Below are 13,937 nucleotides of genomic sequence, written 5' to 3'. Positions count from 1 at the left end.
CACAATGTGGAACATTCACTGACAACTTAGTAACAACTTCAACTAGAAGGCCTACAGGATGGTTAAAATGTGTTTCTTTATGCTTATTAACATTTTCTGGATGATTTAATATGGTTCAGTATTATTTGCCATGGATATTAGTTAAAGACGTCTTAGCACTGAAAGTGTGACACCTGCTTTCAGTGAAGAAAAATGTGGAACATAGACTTTTTAAGACTCAAATTGAGGAACCTTCCTCATAATGAAGTACATTTGAGAGGCATGCTGTAATGAAACCTTTAGAGAATGGGCAAACTGTATGTCAGCAACCTGACTGGAGAAAAAACGTTCTCCAGCAGGGTATTAATATACAAGTAATGCCCAGTGAAAAAGGAGTCTGACGCTTCACAGCAGCATATCAAGCTGTCATGGAGCTCAGACTGCTAAAAAACTAACAACTCCATTACTTTTACACTCGCTAAGCAGTGTTTTTGGTGTTTAGCAACTGAAAAAAAAAAAGAAAAAAATAACAGAAAGAAGTGTCTGTGTGTGTGTGTGTGTGTGTGTGTGTGTGTGTGTGTGTGTGTGTGTGTGTGTGTGTGCGTGTTTGAGCAAGTGAGAGAGAGAATGGGCTGTCTTTAGAATTGTGTTTTACTTGCTTGTTTCTTTTTTTAAGTACCATATTATTTTCTTATATATTTTTGATGTAAAATGCTTCCTCCAACACCATTAACATATACTACAGAAAGAATGAAACATTAGGCGGAGGAACTATTTTACATAAAAAAATATTAAAAAAAAATAATATAGTACTTAAAAATATAAGTAAGTAAAACAAAGCAAATAAAAGCAATTTTACAGACAGCCCATTTAATAAGTGCAATAATGCCCTCCAAGGTGTGTGTTAGTGTGTAATTAATGCCCTTCCACGGGTGCAGAGGCCCTCCACCTGTGGTGTTGGGCCTCATAACACTCCTGGGCTGGCATTAATTACACATCAACAACACCCTGTCGGGCATTATTTCTTACTTAGTCTACTGTGTTAAGCAGTACAGGCATTGCCTAATCAGTGCAATCACAAAGAAGGCCTGCCTGCTTCTTCAGCAGATAGCCATGTGTGTGGGGGGATACGGCTTGGACCCTAGAAACTTGACAAATTGATCGATTGCAGTGAATTTAAACAGACTATTTCACAAGGAAGAGGCCCACAGAAAAGTACAGTTGTGTACACCTACCATAAATGTAGATGTTCGAGTGTCTTCACTGTTGCAGTCATGACTGTAGGGTTCCCCCTGCCGGCAGGCAGCCCTCGGTCGGCCAGAATTCCAAAGTCTGGGTCCGGCGTCGGCTGTTCAGGCACCCTGACATCAGAACACCAGGAGTATAAAGCTGACAGCCGACACCATCTTCTCCAGTTTTTCTTGCCCCAGATGTCAGGAGTCCCCAAAATGAAGAGAGGTCCCAAAAGGTATGCAAATACACCTCAGAAGAATGATGAGGAGAGAAAAATCACAAAAATAAGAGGGGACAGGTGGTAGGGAAACCCAGACTGCAACAGTGAAGACACTCTAACATCTACATTTATGGTAGGTGTACACAACTGTACTATGTTCATCGTGTTTCACTGTTGCAGTCATGACTGTGGGGTAGAATCCCAAAGCTGTGAAGAAGGGAGGAGATCATGAAGAAGAAGGAGCGGCTAAAAGACCCTGCAAAACTGCAGAGGCAAAGCCAGCTCTAGACTTAGAGTATAGAGGGAGATTGTAGTGCTTAGAAAAAGTATGCACTGAACTCCAAGTTGCAGCTTCCAAAATGTCTTTGGTAGGAACTCCTTCTGAGGAAGGCCGCAGAAGTGGCAGCAGCTCTGGTGGAATGAGTTTGGATACTACCTGGGATTTGTTTTACATGGTGAGAATAACAAAACCTGATTCCATGAGCAATCCATTTAGAAATTGTCTGCTTTGAAATGGCTTTTCCTTGAGAACTAGAGGCATAAGAAATAAACAATTGTTCAGATTTTCTGAAGTCCTTAGTTCTATCCAGGTAAAAACGTAGTTGTCTGTGTACATCTAAGGAATGCAAGATCCTTTCCCCTTTATTTTGAGGATTTGGGAAAAAAGTACGTAAATGGATAGTTTGGTTTAGAGCCACTTTAGAAATCACTTTAGGCATAAAAGTAGGATTAGTCCTCAAAGAAACTCTGTCTTGGTGGAAAATAATATAAGGTTCCACAGCCATAAGAGCTTGTAACTCTGAGACCCTCCTGGCAGAAGTCAATGCCAATAAAATAGCTGTCTTCCAGGATAAGAACTTGATGTCCGAAGCAGCAGCAGGCTCAAAAGGAGGCAAAGTCAGTTTTTCCAAAACATAATTAAGATCCCAAGCAGGAATGGGAGGAGATCTGGGAGGCCTCAAATTCTTAGCTCCTCTAAGAAATTGTCTCAAAAGTTGGTGGGAAAAGATGGGAGGATCCATGTTATAATGAGCAGAACAAGCAGAGGCATGGATTTTAATGGAAAAAAAGGAGAGACCCTTATGTAAGAGATCTGACAGGTACAGTAAAATTGAAGTAATATTAGGCAAAAGGGGATCAGAACCCTGAGCCTGCATCCAAATACAAAATCTTTTCCATTTTCCAGCATAAGATTTTCTGGTGCTAGGACGCCTTGCTTCTAAAAGAACATCCATAACCTGCTTGGGTAGAGAAGAAGGGATGAGAGGCCCTGGAAAAGCCAGGCTGCCAGGCAGAGAGTTTTGACCTGAGAGTGTAGCATCTGACCCTGATGCTGGGACAGAAGAGTAGGAGACTGAGTAGGTGTTTCAAAGTTGGATACCAAAACTGCCATGGCCAATTTGGAGCTATTATAATGATTGTCTTGGGCTTGCCCTGTTTTATCTTCAGTAAGACCTGTGGAAGAAGAGGAAGAGGAAAGAAGGCATATCCTGAGAGATTCCTCCAGCTGAATGACAGGGCATCCACTTTCCAATCTGTTTTGTGGAAGGTCCTGGAGCAAAAGAGTGGCAGTTGATGATTGAGATGGGATGCAAATAGATCTATGTGAGGACGTCCCCAAACTGCAGTTATCATACTGAAAATCTTGGTGTCCAGCATCCATTCGTGAGAATCCGAAAGGTTTCTGCTCAAACTGTCTGCTAAGAAATTTTGTTTCCCTGGAAGGAATTGAGCTTGAAGATGCAGATTGTGAGCTAGAGCTGTGTTCCATAAGATCATGGCTAGTCTGCAAAGGGGGTAAGAATGAGATCCCCCCTGCTTGTGTATGTACCACATGACTGTGGTGTTGTCTGTCCGTATCAGTAGAGGCCCTGGTTGTAAAAGATTCTTGAAGGCCAATAGAGCATTCTGAATGGCTAACATTTCCTTCAAGTTGATGTGCCAGAGTCTGTGCTTCTTTGTCCAAGAGCCCTGCTGGCAATTGCCCTGAAAATGTGCTCCCCATGCATAATCCGAAGCGTCCGTGGTCAGGATCTGAGAAGCCGGAGGCAAGCGAAAGGGTTTCCCTTTGTTTAGAGCACATGCCCTGGACCACCAAAGGAATTCCTTTTGGAGGCAGGGAATTACTGGAATCATTGTGTCTAAACTGTGGCAATGCTGAGACCATACACTCTTTAGGCACCATTGTATTTTCCTCATGTGAAGCCTTGCATTTGGTATGAGAAGGATGCAAGAAGCCATGTAACCCAAAGCCTGCAGGAATTTCCTTGCAGATAGTTGGGTTAGAGCTGCCAAGGTTTTGAAGATTAAAGCCAGCTGTAACTGTTTTTTGGAAGTCAGAAAAGCCATCTGGGATTTGGTGCTTAGGAGGACTCCCAGAAAAATCATCTGTTGTGAGGGAGTCAAATTTGACTTTTTTATGTTCACAGAGAATCCCAGGAATTGGAGGAGATTTTAAACAAAATGCAGATGTTGTAGTAGAACTTCCTTGCTGTCTGCCTGAATTAGACAATCGTCCAGATAGGGGTAAATTTGAATCCCCTTGAGTCTGCAGTATGCTACTACTGGAGCCAGGCACTTTGTAAAGACCCTGGGCGCAGTAGATAATCCAAAGACCAGTGCAGAGAATTGAAAGTGCCTCGACCCTGCCTTGAACCTGAGGTATTTTCTGCGATCCTGCCTGATGAGAATGTGTAAATAAGCCTCTTGTAAATCCAAAGTAACCATCCAAACATCTTTGGATAGCATTGGAAGAAGTTGCTGAAGAGTAAGCATCTTGAATTTTGGAATCTCTAGAAAGGTGTTCAAGACAGAAAGATCCAGAATGGGTCTCCATGAGTTTTGTTTCCTTGGGACTAGAAATAGCCTTGAGTAAAAACCTTTTCCCATCTCTGATAGTGGAACTGGTTCTATGGCTTTCATAGCCAACAGAGCATCCACTTGACTTAAGGCCTTCGACCATTGATGTTTTGAAAGGTCTGGCCATCTGTTTGACCTTGGCAAAGTATGAAAATGGAATTTGTAGCCTCTTAAAACCACACCTAATACCCATTTGTCTTGAGTTATGAGAGTCCAGTTTTGATAAAAAAGAGAGAGCTTTCCTCTGAGGGGGGCTTTCAGGCAAGGAGATCCTGTAGTCCAACGGAGAGAGCCATTGAGTTTGCTTCCTTTGAGATTGTGGCCTGTCTTCTGCACCCCTAGGGGTTGAGGCAGTCCATTGTCTAGGCCTATAAGAGGCTTGTGCTTGAGACCGTCCTCTGGAGCGTCTATACTTACCCCTCTGAGGCCTGTCAGAAGTGGGAAAGGACCAATTTTTGGAAGGCCAATTCCTGTTAAATCTAGGTGGCTGTACTTGTAAGAAATCCTTTACAGTCTGCATAGATTTAGCTTTGTCCTCCATCTTTTTAATCACTTCTTCAGCCTTAGAACCAAACAAAACATCATGTTGAACAGGGGCATCCAATAACTTGGCCTTAACCTGTTCTGGTAAACTTTGTTCATGAAGCCATGCATGTCTTCTAATGACAGTGCCCGAGGCAGCAGCTCTGCAAGAAGCCTCCAAGGCGTCAAATCCACAATGCAAACCATGTTTTACAACTTGTTCAGTGGCATGTAGTAAATCATGTAATTCTTTATCCTCTGCACAAGCAGAAATGGAAGAAAGCTTTTAAGACAGACAAGAGGAATTGCTGATACTTAATTGACAGTTCAGAGCCCTAATGGACAGAGTAGCAGAAGTGTACACCTTCTTGCCCCATCTATCTAAGGAACGAGAATCCTTTTCTGTAGGGATGGGTTTTTTGGCAGAAGCGGCCTTAACTCCCTTGGGGCCATGAGAAATGGTTTCAGGATCAGCAGAAGGGTTCTTGTACAAAAATTGATGGGAATCAGGAACCCTATAGTACCTGTCAGGTTTAACTGGAGCAGGAGGAAAAGAATCAGGAGTCAGGTTAGCCTCAGAAAAAGCATCATCTACAATATCCAAAACAGGGGGAATAGCCAGAGGTCTGTGTTGGGGAAGAAGGAGAAAATCCCTAAGCCTCTTCTTGTATTCAGAGTATTCCTGCCCTTCCCAGTGAAAATGCTCCCTCATTTCATGCAAAGTCTCTCCAAAAGAAAAATCCTCAGGGGGAGAAGCTGAAGGAATGGAGTCCACCGCATCAGAATCCTCATAAGGAGGGAAAGAATAATCCTGATCAGAGGAAGAAACTGAGGAAACAGAAGCCTGATCAGAGGAATCATAGTAAACATCCTGTCTAGGCCTTTTATCGGGGGGGGATGAGAACCCCTAATCATAGTAAGTAAATCCTCAGCCATCCTGAGTAACTGTTTCTGTGACTTGGGAGTCAGTTTAGAAGAAGCCTGTGTTGAAGCCTTTGATTTTGAAGGAGTCTTTGCCTTTGTCTATGGCTTTGTCTTTATGGTAAGATGAGAAGGCCTGAAAACCCCTTCAGAAGCTGGTACCTGCACTGCGGTTCCGGACCCATCTGAAGGAGCAATGTCCGAAGGTCCTGCTGCAGAAATATTAGAAGGCCTTGATGGCTCCCCATGAGAGTCCGTATCAGCCATCGGTTCAGAAATGGCTGACAACAGGGGCTGCAAAAGCACCTCACTGATGACTGCCGAATCTGAAGCTGGCTCCACTTGTGCGCTATCATCAGTTTTGGACCTCGGAGGCCTATCCTTATTCCTTGCATCGTTTATGAACTCCAGTAGTCGGTGCTGTATCCGAAGACATTTCATAATTAAAGCGCCTACCGAAGTAATTGAGAGCCCAATCGTACCTCCGTTTAATAGTACGTGAATTGAATCTGGCACAAAAACGACAACAAGCAACGTCGTGGTCTGGGCCTAAGCAAGGAATACAGTAAGAATGGAAATCCTTATGAGGTATTTGCTTCCCACATGAAATACAATTATTAACTTTTTCTGACATCGAAGTGGAGCAAGAAAAAAGTTTCTCTAACGGGGTTCTTAGCTTTGAGAAGAGAAGAAGAAAATCTTCGGACCGACGTAAAAAGGAAAACACTGTCAGGAGTCAGCCGACCAGCACTTGCGAACTGCTTTCACCGCACGGCAAGAAAGACTGGAGAAGATGGCATCGGCTGTCAGCTTTATACTCCTGGCATTCTGATGTCAGGGTGCGTGCCTGAACAGCCGACGCCGGACCCAGACTTTGGAATTCTGGCTGACCGAGGGCTGCCTGCCGGCAGGGGAACCCTACAGTCATGAGTGAAACACGATGAACATCATTTTTGCTTCTTTGACAGCTGAGAAAAAATACACAACAAGCAATTAGGAATGAGAATCTTGTAAGACCACAAAGAAAACACAGCTTAAAGTGAAGTAGGTTGGATATGTTTGTATTACCTGAATAAGATTTTAAAAAAGGACTCCACATGGAAATGTGATGTTCTCACCACACGTAAATATATAGAGCTACACAAATGTATGGACACACACACACACACACACACACACACACACACACACACACACACACACACACACACACACACACACACACACACACAATCAGCAATACCTCCAAAACACAAAGCTCTATCTGAAATACCTATATCAATGCCAAATCTACACTTAGTTTAACAAAAATAAATACATAAATAACTGGTGGGCACTTGACCATCACATTTCTACATTAATGGGGAAGTCATTCTATGTTGTATAACTTATAAACAAAGGTATGGCATGCAGATGCAAGGATGTCATTGTTCCACTGTTTTCTGCACTTATCAGAACTATCGTTATGCACAATGCCCCCTTTGGTATATACCTAACCAGGTGCATCCAACATTTGGAACATCTACAAAGATTCCTCACTAAAAGAAAACAAGAAGTAAATAACATGTCCCGTGCAAGGCACATGGAAGCCCTATCCCTGTACTCTGCATCCTACAGGCTGTTTAGGGGATATCTATGCCTGGCATACAAGACATCTTTGGACACCACTCTGATGGGCTTTCTTCATATCTACAAGGCAAACAGCACCAAAATTATCCATTCTAAAGACTTAAAACCTTTCCTGTGATATAAATAGGACCTTTTGGAGTGACAGGCATGTATCCCAGAAACTACTCCTTCTGTGAAACAGGCTCCCTCCCATGCAAAGCAGAATTCCTCCCTAAACCAATTCAAATGTAACTTGGAAAACTAGATGGGAAAGTAGAAATGTACTCCTAGTTTGGTACCTGTGTCTCTAACAGACATAGGCAGCCTGTAAATTCTCCCAGGCTGCTGCTTATAAATGCTTTATCTCCCAATCCCTTGCTTATACACTACTAAGGGTACTAGAACATGTCAGAGATTTGGGATGCATGGCTAAGCTTAAAAAGGCCCCAGTGGTCATTAGCCTACACATCTATGACCCTATGAACCTATAAAACAAAAAAATAGAATAAATTGAAACATGGACCGCCGTGTAAAAACTAATAACTAAATACATGTAATTTTACACAAACAAAATCCATTAACACAATTCACCCCAAAGCAACAATGTCCACATAACTCAAGTACTTACTGAAATATGTTCTTCTTAAAATTAAATGCAAAATAAAAAGTAAAAGAAAACACTGACTACATTTTCCATTTACTGTCATTCAGAAAAATATAACTTTAGCTGAAGAGAAACCAAGCATCCAGACATCTCAAAAGCACTTTACTTTATTAAACAACAAAGCTTTCAAGCCTATACAGACACTTCTTCGGTGTTAAAATAGAGTAATAACCTCATTACTTATATTTATATAAAGTCCCAGCCTATAAATTCACAGATAAGGGATCACGTGACATAAAAACACAGAATACAGCAGTAAAAAGTGATGTTAAAGACCATTAATAAATAAATACAAGTCATAAAATATACTTATAATGTTTAAACACATATAATCTTTACTATATAATCTGTACTAATTGACAATAACCTTAACTTTGAAGGCCACATTAACAATACCATAAAAACAGTTAACAAAAAACTAGGCTCCATATATAGGATCAAATCCTTTCTTACCCCACTAGCAAGATCTACTATTGCCCAGACCCACTTAATCTCTACCCTCCTCTATGCCTCCCCTATATATACTAACCTCTCTAAAAACAACATGAACAAACTGGCTGTCTCCTACAACAATATTGCAAGATTTGCAACAGGCTCTACATTTAGGACCCATCACTGTATTAATTATAAAAATCTAGGTTGGCTAGAGTTACCTAATCTACTTCTATTTAAACAATTAATGTTTGCCTATAAAATCCTGTATCAGCCTAGCAACACACCAATTCTTGCCAACCTTATCACCCCCTACAGTAACCTTAAGACCCTGCGCTCATCTAGTAGTACAAATACACAAAACCAACAATAAGGCAGGGGACTCTCTGTTCTCTAACACAGTGGGTAAATCCTGGAACTCTCTTCCCAGTGACCTAACCTCTCTACTTTCACTAACACAATTTAAAATCAGGCTTAAAACTTATCTCAAATCACATTGGCTGTGCACCTGTCTGAACCCAGACTAACCTCTCTTGTCTTCTCACTAAGTTACTAAATCTTAATGTCTGTATAATCTAACTGCCTAATGAAATCCAGAAGCATAACTTGACTTTCAATTGATTGGACTCTCTTTTATATCATAATATGTCTCTCAGTCTCACTACTATGTTAATATATATGCTTAACATAAGATACTACAATCAAATGTGTTTTGTACTGTACATATTTCCTTATTTTACCTAACTACTTACTCCAATATGTTCTTTTATGCATAAAATAGATTACCTTTATATGGTACTTCCATCTGTTAAACTTTGAATGTGTTTTATTTTATTATTTGATTTAAGTAAAATATTGTTCTGTACTCTCGAAGAGCTTTTCTCCCCGGGCCTCGGCTGAAAATGGATATGTATCCAGCTGGACTAGCCTGGTCAACAAATGTAAAATAAATAAATAAATAAATAAATAAAAACACATAAAAATAAATGCTTAAAAGTATCATTACTTAGGTGACATAGCTATGTTTATCTTTTAGCAAGGGTTTCAGACTATTTCTTGGATTTAGTCCATGGGTGATCAGCTCTAAAAAAATTAATTCACTTGTATTCCATGATCTCTATCTTATTTATTAAGTCACCTCCTCTATTAGTGGAATATAGCTCCTGCAGGACTCTAAATTTAAAAGAATGATCATCACCTTGTTGTATTATATGTTTTGATAAAGCGTTAATATCAATCTTCCTACGAATATCAGAGAGATGCGATGCAATGCTGCCTTTCAGTTTTTGGTTAGTTTTACCTGCATAAAACCAATTACATTTTTCATAGTTTGCAAAATAAATCACATTTTCTGTTATACAGATGGCAACTTTCTAAGTTGATATATTTACAAAAAATACAATTTTAACAGGGAACAGTGGATCAGTTTTAGAATCAGATAATGAAGTTAAAAAGACAGTGGGTGAAAAAACATGTTTAATATATAAGAAAGAAAATAACCTTAAGCAATATTTATGGTATAAAGATTTTAAGCAGAAAACTAAGACCTCTGTGGTTTGTAATCAATCCACTATTCTGTGTTATAATTGTATTTCTTATAAATATATCAACTTAGAAAGAGAAGTTTTATATCCTGTATCTAATCTAATCAAAATTTTACATTTAATACATTTGCCACCTACAGGGAGGGGGAAAATATAGCGGTATCTCAGCCTTCATCTAGAACAGAGTCACATCAAGGCTGGTAAAGCAGCTTGATGCACTATAGCTTTTTCATATCCGAACAACCATCAAAAAAGTCCCATACCATTTATTAGCTAGCTGAAGAACTTTCTCTATAATCCAAAAAGGCCACAGTACCTATGTACAGGAACTAGAATCACTCAATTTTAAGCCCAGTATCATTTTCCAAAGTGATCTAAACTATCCGACTATAGACCATGATATCTACTCCACCACTAGTGCATAAACACAGAAATGCCCTGGAGTGATTTGTCAGAGTACAATATCTTGGATCTTGTCATGAACAAGATATCAATGAGGTTGTAGTGCAAACCACCTAGGTTAAAAATGATGTACCGTCCCTTGTGTATCTTCATCACTTGTTAGGTCTAATCATACAGCTGTCTATTTTGAAATAAAATTACAACCAGAGACCCATTACAATGGACCACAAGAACAGATAACCTAGTACTTAGCTATGGAACCTATGTACCTAGAGCAGTTTTTTTAATCAGAAAGACTCATTTTAATGCAGACACATTTAGAAACAAGGCTTCCATATCATCTTAAGCCTTTCTGAATTCTCCCCATAGTCCATCCATAAAAACATATGCAAACTACTTAAATCCATGTTTAGTAGTAACTTAATTAATGCAACTCACTCAAGTCATCGCAGACACTATTCTCACATAAAATAAAATAGAAAAACATAGATAAAGAAAACAAATGGATAAATAGTATACAGTAGGGTCTGGTTTGTGATATGTGTGAAATATCGTGTACAGTAAGGTTAGGAAACTCAGTTCAAGATGCTTGACTTTTGCACTCATCACACATTTTATTTTATAACCCTAAATTATGGGAGTTCTCATGTGTCACACACTAGAACCCCATTTATTCCATATACATTGATTTAGCATGAATTAGATTCATGATTTAAATCACAAATGGAGCTAAACACTCATTGTACTCACATTCATATGTGCTCCGCATATAAGCAGACTGCTCCATATTCATTAGGACAAATGAAACCACAAGGAACCATTTGGTTCTTGACTGACCACAATACCTAAATAAATACTATTGCAATAGTACTACATAACCTTGATGACTGGTATTTACCCACTGAGTATTAAATTGTGCTACATCATAGCGAGTAGGTAGCATAGTAAAGAAATGATTCAGCATCTTCAAGTTTTCCTCTTTCCTGCTGACCACTGCCAAGCTATATTATGCTGTAATGGCTGGATCAGTGGTATCGTAATATCTGACAAGTTGGAAATGAACTTGGACAGGTATTGCACTATGCCAGCGAAACGCATAAGAGAGAATTTGTATTAAGGCTTTTGCATGCTTACAATCGATTCCAACTGATCAGCATCTGGTTTCAACTCTTCTACAGATAAAGAGAGGCTCATGGATTTCCATGAATATGCATATGCTCCACTTGAGCTTCAAATCTTTTCAAGCATCTACCCTGCCACCTTACTAGATGTATTTTGTGTTCCTGCTTGATAACAATGCAAACTTGAATGTCATCAATTATCTTAGCTATGTCTTCAAGACTTTTGAACATAGTTGTTACTGCTCTGTGGAATACTTCTGGAGGCAGATTAGATCCTAAATGATAGTTTGAGGAACCTGTATCTGCCAAGAGCTGTAATAAAGATACATTACTTGGAACTGTCTTCAGTGAGCTTAATTTGCCAGAACTCTTGTTTAACATTAACAGCAAAGAACATAGCATTTGGCATGATTGCTACTGCTTCTACAATCATCTGAGATAGATGCTATTCTATTTACATTGACATCTAAGTCTTAACGATCTGTTCAATGTCACTAAGCAATTCATCCACTCTACGGGTTCTGTCTGACGATGACTTACATAGCTTCCATACACATCAGTACCTGTTAAAATTCAACTTTGTGCAAAAAAGTAAGCATACTACACCAAAGTCTGGACTCGCAAGTTAAAAGACCAAAAGAGAAAATGATGAAGTCAGGAAAACCAGGCTGTAAAATTTTTGATTTATTGTATAAATCCAAAGACAATGTTAGCGCTTTCAGGTTAAAAACCCTTCCTCAGACATTATAATGCATAAAAACACATACGTATATTTAAATCAATTCAGCACCAATCAAAGTTAATAAACTACCCGCCTTTTTTCAGGGCTGGTTTAAGGGGGACAACCCCATTTAAATCAGGAAGCCTATTTGCTCCTAGTTCAATAATCCATTTAGTCTCATTGTATTCCAATTCATTCACCAAATCACCCCCTCTTCTAGATAATTTTATTACTTACAAAACCATAAAGTTAAAGGAATGATCCCCATTACATGTTATATGCTGAAACAATGCATTATGAATATTCCCATTATGAATGGCTAACATATGTTGTAAAATTCTTTCTTTTAGCTTACAATTGGTCTTGCCTACATAATATGATTGGCATGAAACATAGTCAGCTAAATATACTGTTTCTTGTGTGACAATCTGCATAACCTTTTAATGAATATTTTTTACCTGTTATCGGATGTTCAAATAAATTATTATTCCTAATGAACTGATACACTTTACAATGTCTGCATGAAAAGGTGCCTTGTCGTTCTGTATACTGAGTACTATTGCTTTGTCTATCATTACATAAAAGATCCTTTAAGTTTTTACCTTGTTTAAAACAAAAAAGGGGTGTATCAGTTAAACTCTCAATCACAATCCCAAACCTTTCTGGATGACAACAATATAAAACTCTTTTAAAATCAGATCAAACCAGTCCACTCACTTAAAAAAATATTAGTCTTGCTAGCCATTTCAATAAACAAGTTATACAGTGTGTAAGTTCCTGAATAGAGGACACTAATTGCGCCATTGTCTAAATACCCCCCCCAACTTAATCACTTCCCTAATGCATTCAACATTATCTTGTTCCCACCCATATAATAAAAAATCTACGAAAGTTAAAACCTACTACATTACCCCCTGACAATGCATCTGCTAATACCTAAAAATGGCAGCAGATGCTAAAGCTTATTGTATCTCTATTTTAGTAAACAGATCTATCAGAGAAATCCATGTGTTAACACTTTAGGGAAAAAAAAAACATGTATTCTGCCTTTACATAAAGATGCCATATTTAGTGATATCTCTAATTATAGACCAATTGTCATCCTCTCACCCTTCTCAAAATTCCTTGGAAGATACAGCCACTCCCATTTTTTTAAATATCTAATAATAATTTCCTCCACTCCCCAGTTCAACATGGTTTCTTTCCCCATCACAATACAACCACAGCATTATTAAGATGTGTCAGTACTATTAAGCTACAGAGAAATTAAGGCAACTTCATCTCTGCCTCTAGCCTCAACATCGAACTCCACTGTTTTCATAGTTATTTATCAAACAGAGAGCAAGCAGTGAAATGGCAATCTGCTTTTTTTCCTTCCTGCTTATTTGGCCAACTTTATTTAATATTTTATTAATGACCTCCAAATTAACAGCAAGCATTCTGCCATTGTCCAATATGTAGATGGCTGTACCCTTATCTGGTCTTCTGTTTACCTTGTTGACCTATAACACGAAAACCAGGAATATTTCTTTGCAGTAGAAAGTTGGTTAAGCAAACTTCCTTCTGTTCTTAAACCCTAAAAAAATAAATAAATAAATAAAATGAATTATTTACAATAACTTCAGCCAATAATTATACTAAATACAGAGATAGTAACACAGGCCAAACTACTTAGTGTTTTTATTCATGGCCAGTGAATTAAATTTTACAA

This window comes from Protopterus annectens, chromosome 3.part0, assembly GCF_019279795.1.
Source record: "Protopterus annectens isolate FY-2018-M chromosome 3.part0, PAN1.0, whole genome shotgun sequence".
Taxonomy (NCBI): Eukaryota; Metazoa; Chordata; order Ceratodontiformes; family Protopteridae; genus Protopterus; species Protopterus annectens.
The sequence above is the reverse complement of the archived record's forward strand: the minus strand, read 5'-3'. Positions refer to the sequence as shown.